This window comes from Crassostrea angulata, unplaced genomic scaffold (genome assembly GCF_025612915.1).
Source record: "Crassostrea angulata isolate pt1a10 unplaced genomic scaffold, ASM2561291v2 HiC_scaffold_212, whole genome shotgun sequence".
Classification (NCBI taxonomy): Eukaryota; Metazoa; Mollusca; class Bivalvia; order Ostreida; family Ostreidae; genus Magallana; species Magallana angulata.
The window spans coordinates 154,982-160,606 of NW_026441765.1; the positions used below are offsets into that span (position 1 = coordinate 154,982).

Here is a 5,625-nt window from a genome sequence, read left to right on the forward strand (position 1 = left end):
TCATACACGTGTTTTATAGGTAACACGATCAGAATTACACATATTCATACTCAGGCTCAAACATGTTCAGATTTACAATTTTACATGTCTAGATTTTTGAACACGATTACCCTCCATATTAGTGTACATATGTACTACATTTAAAAAAAACCCCGATATATGTTCAAATAAAAGCAATTATAATAATAATGATAATAATAACGTTGACATTGCTTCTTATATTTTATCACCCATGTGACGTTGTCGTTGGTTTGGTTGATTGTTCATAATACACATACGCAAGTTTAAATCAACCTATTACAAGTATTTAAAACATTTAAGAGGTGCAAACCAATGTTACGTTAAATATAGATTGTTTTTAATTTATTTTTTTTAATTATCAGATTTAATAATATTTATACCTGTCTGTCTTAACCACATAAACAATAACACCCTATCAAGAGTAGAATATGTCATTTATTACAATAAATGACAGTAAACAAACATAATCTAAAGCTTCACATATTGTTAAAATTATACACATGTAATATTACAGATAATGTATTATACAAATTGCCAAATCACAATTTTTGCACCTGAGAACAATGGGTGTGTAATCTACATATAACATATTATGCTAGTAAACATTGCATGTTTGGCATATACAAACAACCCAAATCATATGGCAAACTTGGTAAAAATCTGGAAAAACTGGGCGTTAAAAGCCCATCTAGTAAACATGGCACATTGGTATTAAAAAAAAAAGAAGACCAAAACATTTACAAACTTGGACTAAATTTGGAAAAAAATGGGCATCATAAAAAGTATAACAAGTAAACACGGCATTTGAGGTGGGGAGGGTGCTGGGAACTCAAAATCGACTTTATTTAAAAATATTGAAACTAGAATGCGCATGTGCAGTCAGGAAAGATGTAATTGGGATGCTATAAATACCCGGAAATCCCGACTATGTGCATCATATACATAACCACAAGGCAACATATATAAATGCTTTATTGGCATAAATCATTTGTATACCTGTCTAGCTTTACCGCATCAACAATAACAGCCATTTAAGAGTAGAATAGGTCATTTATTACAATAAATAATAAATGACAGTAAACAAACACAATCAAAGGCTTCACATATTGTAAAAGTTACATACATGTAATAATAGTTCAAATTGCCAAATTATAATTTTTGCACCTGAAAACAATAAGTGTGTAATCTACATGTAACATATTATGCTAGTTAACATTGCATATTTGGCATATAAAAAGGAAGCCCTAATCATCTGGCAAACTTGGAAAAAATCTGGAAAAAGGGGTCGTTAAAAGTCCATGTTAAGAAGCTACGCGGCATTTGTACGAATGAATATCAAGTAACATAAGTGAACAAATATCGACTTGCTTGTAAACGTGCCCATCATCAAAACAAAAACAATAAAAAGAAATGTACATTTATACATAAAAAAGCCACCACCATTTGACTGAAGACAAGTGTTTTTAAAGTATCAGCCCCTGTCTGATAAGTGTCTTAACCTACTTTACAAAAACCCACCAGTCCTTGCCTGAAGGCAAGTGTTCCAAAGTTATCAGCCCCTGCCTTATAACAGGTGTCCTCACTTATTAAACATTCATCAGCCCCTGACTGATGACAGGTGTTTTGAAACTGAATCACAGACTGCAGATGTCTCATAGTTGAAAGGTGGAAACACTTTTTAAACGCATTTGACTTCCATCTCCCCATGTGTTTGATTTAAAGTTTTGAAAAACCTCGGACAGCTGCCTTGGTGGCAGCGCCAATTAAGAAACTATGAGTTTGGTATTAATGCAGGTTAAGATTACAGAAAAATAGAGCTAGCCGAAATTGCTCTGTGAACAATTGTCTCGAAACTGGGACCCCATCCATGAAGGAGAATAGTGGTTGAGATGGTAAATCATGCTTTCTTATACTGAGATATTGCATTACAGACTTATGTGGACAAAGATTTGAATCTGTTTTGTTTTGCAGAAGTGCGGAATGGTTATCTCTATATATATATTGCTCATGTTGTGCAATCTGATTCGATAGTTTAGGTTCCAAATAAGATGAAGTGTTGCGTTGAACCAGAGGTTTTATTGATTTCCCCAATACGTAAGGAAGCACAAAATGCTACAAAGAACATAGACACTCAGTGAAACATGAAGATGCTGTGTATTCCAAAGCTAGAAGAAAACGTTTTAGAATACTGAGAGTTATTAGGAGTTTGATTATGTTTTAACTTTTTGGAACCCTTGTAACAATTTTTTTAATAATGAAATGTTGTGTGATGTCAGAAAAATGTCCTAGCTGAAAGATGAAATTTAAAGCCGATATTAAATTTCATACTGTAGAAGCAGCTGATCCCTGAAGATAGCAGTGAGCAATAAATGCCGAGGGGTGCTGTAAAGCCAATGGAAAAGGAGATTTATTAAAAACAAAATTGGACAAAGTGTTTGTATGATTGGAATACCGACTTGTCAGCTGAAGTAGTTAATTTGCTGAGTTGGCTGGGAAGTTATAATCAGCAGCTTGACTTAAATCCTTGTTAGGGAAAGAGGAACTGGTGTCCGTTCTTTGTCCAAATGGGGAAACCTGGTTTTGAATTCTGAGACCTGTAACCTAGAAAGCAGATACATTGGCTACCCCTTGAATATGTTTTGCATAGAAGTTTATATTATGTGTAAGGGACAGAAGCATTAAACGTCTCATTTATTGCATAAGTTTTGGATCATTTGATGTTTTTTTATTAATAATCTGAACTACAGCCAAATTATCTAAGTGAAGTTCAAGTACAACTATAGTTAAATTTTTTGAGGTAAAGCTCCACATTTCTAGAGCAATTACAATGGGTAAAAACTTATGTACCGAAATGTGGTACTGTAACCAATCAGGTGTAAAAGGGTGAAAAACCGATTCCTTCCAAATGTTCCCCCAAAACCTAAATTGCTAGAGTCTGTGAATAGGTGTAGGGAAGAAGAGGAGTGTGTTATATCTGATGGGAAAAAACCCTTACCATTAAACTATTCTAGAAACACAGCCCAAGCTTTTAGATCTGCCCTTGCTTCCAAGTTAAGCTTTCAATGGTGATAGGGTTTTTTTGAGACCAATTGTAAGATTAATTTGTCTTCTTAGGAATGTACGCCCAGGAGGTATTACATTGCCCGCAATATACGACATATTAATCAAAGACTGGAACTCTCGTAGCGTAGCTGAATATTTATTCTAAAACTGATTAATCTCTGACTTAAGTTGGTCCAACTTACCCTGTGGTAACCTGACTTGAAAGCACACCGTGTCAAACCAAAGACTCCAAAACGTTAATGTAGTAGTTGGGTAAACCGGTTTTTTCAGTTTTAATTGGAAGCCCTATATCTTTTGCAAAGAAATGAAAGTCTAAAAGAGTGCCCTGGCACACAGATGATTAAGGTTGGCCTAGGAAGAGAAAATTATCTAAGATATGAACGCAGTAGGAAACTGAAAACTTAGACTACAAAATCCACTGAAGAGCAGTACTGAATCTTTCGAACAAATTACATGCATAGCTAAGTCCAAAACGTAAAAAGTCCTATCATAATATAAATGACCATTTAGCATAAAACCCAAAAGCTTTAAATCATCATGGTGTAAGCATTTTCAATATCTGTTTTAGCTAGGAGGGCACCTGTTCCGATATGTTTTATAATCTCTATAGCTGTTTAGACTGATTGGTATTGTACAGAACAAAATTTCTGAGGAATGTGGTAATGAATGGAATCCCGTTTAGGAAAGAACAAGTGGTTTATTAAACAGTACTCCCCTAGTGATTTCTTTGGGACTAAGTTTGGGGGGGGGACCTGAATGTTCGGAAAAGGGGGTTCAATAAATGGCCCCGCTATTCGAAAACATTGCAATTCCTGTTGAATTCGCTGCATTAAAATAGATTCCTTTCCTTTAATGGAAGACAAATTTGAAGAGAGCCGAAATTGTCTATGCCTTTGATTAGGAATTTTAAAACCAAATTTAAAACCTTCTAACAATAGATTGGACAATGTTTGACCATACTCTTCTAAATAATGCGCTAAAACGATCTGTTCTATTGGGGTAATAATCTTGCTTTTTGATTGGGGGGGGGGGGGGGTAGTGTTTGCCTGCACAGATTTGACAAACTTGAGGATGGGGGCATGCATTTTCTTTGGGGCAGGTGCCATTGTTGTTGTCTGCATAACAGTATCTATGCTTAAGGGGGGGGGGGGGGGAGGGGGCACGAAAGGGCTGTTGCTTTCAAAAGACCAGTGCTTCCTGATAAAGCTCTGAATTTTGTTGTTGCGAAGGACATGTAGCTGGGTCTCTCTGCCCCTAACGACGAAACTTTTAGTCGTACTGGAAAGCTGCTTGGTCCCCACATGACCAGCAATTTTTTGGACCGTTTGGGCGTACAGCATAAGATTTTCTATTTCATATGGGTATTTTTCGGCTAATAAAGCTAGAAATACTTGGTATGCTTCGGTCAATTTTGAAATAGTTTTGATTGGATCCTTTTCATTTGATTTGAAAAACATCAACTGTTAATCCTGGTCAACCGAGGTATAACTAGCTTTGTCTGTCGAGTTGGCGTCAGAGGGTAATAACGACGAAAACTTCATATATTTCCAAGCATGACATTTGCCCGTAATTCATCATCAACTCCAAGGGTGAGTAAAGTAGCAGATGTTTAGACATGCTCGGGAGCCTTACTGGTTTGTAATGATGAGGAAATACCTGTAAAGTCCTGAAGAAGAGACTGGGCAGGTTGTAGGTCATCGTTATATTCTTCCTCACTGGTGTCCTCTGGTATTGTTGATGCCATGACCGTGGCCACAGGTCCAGACCGTGTGGCTGTCAAAGGTTATTCTGTTTTACGGGTTAAAATTTCTCTACAGGTTAGCTCAATTTTAGAGATGATAGCTGCCTTTCAGGGTTTAACCATACTTTCGACATCTTGTGGTGAGGATGGCGTTGTACGTTGGATGGTGTCAGTTGTTGCCACTGCTGGCATCTCTGCTGGTTGAGAGTCGGTTGACTTCCTCTTTCTTTTAGATCTGGAAGCCATGCTGAATATAAGGGAAGTAAAAAAGAAATACATTACATGTATGGCATATATAGGTTGTGTATATGCTTTGAGCTAATAAAGATATGCTTGGAGCTAGAGAGGTCCTCAACCTTTGGATTATTACCAAGAGATTTGGTAAGCTTTGGGTATGTACGAAGCGAAATGCTTGAGCTTAATCGTGCTTAAAGCAAGTAAAATATGCTTTGAGCTAATGGAGATTTGCTTAGAGGTACCATAACTGACTTGACTAAGCAGACAAGACATACATTATTGTAACATAGCTTTGGGTATACGCAGTGCATATCCAATCGGCTAAGTTAAATGTATACATCCATATATAATACACAATAAACCCATTGTTTATGTTCAACATAAACTAAGTCAGACATTACCTGTTTCAAGCCAAATACTCAAATACAGAATGCCCCTCAAGGTAAATACAGCACTTTAGATGACAGAATGCTGAAAGAGAATGCAAATGAGGAATTAGTATGCATCAGTTTAAGGCTTTTGTCCAATTATATTATTATAATATTTCAGCAATGTTAGTCTTA

At 36.3% G+C, this 5,625-nt stretch overlaps 1 long non-coding RNA gene across 1 annotated transcript; it reads right to left on the reverse strand.

Annotated features, from left to right (window-relative positions):
- Positions 1-436: 436 nt before the first annotated feature.
- LOC128169774 (uncharacterized) lies at positions 437-5,138 on the reverse strand. Its single transcript, XR_008241597.1, has 2 exons — positions 4,741-5,138; positions 437-2,622 (listed from the first exon to the last, which is right to left on the reverse strand). It is a non-coding gene; the product is annotated as an uncharacterized LOC128169774 (long non-coding RNA).
- Positions 5,139-5,625: the final 487 nt, after the last annotated feature.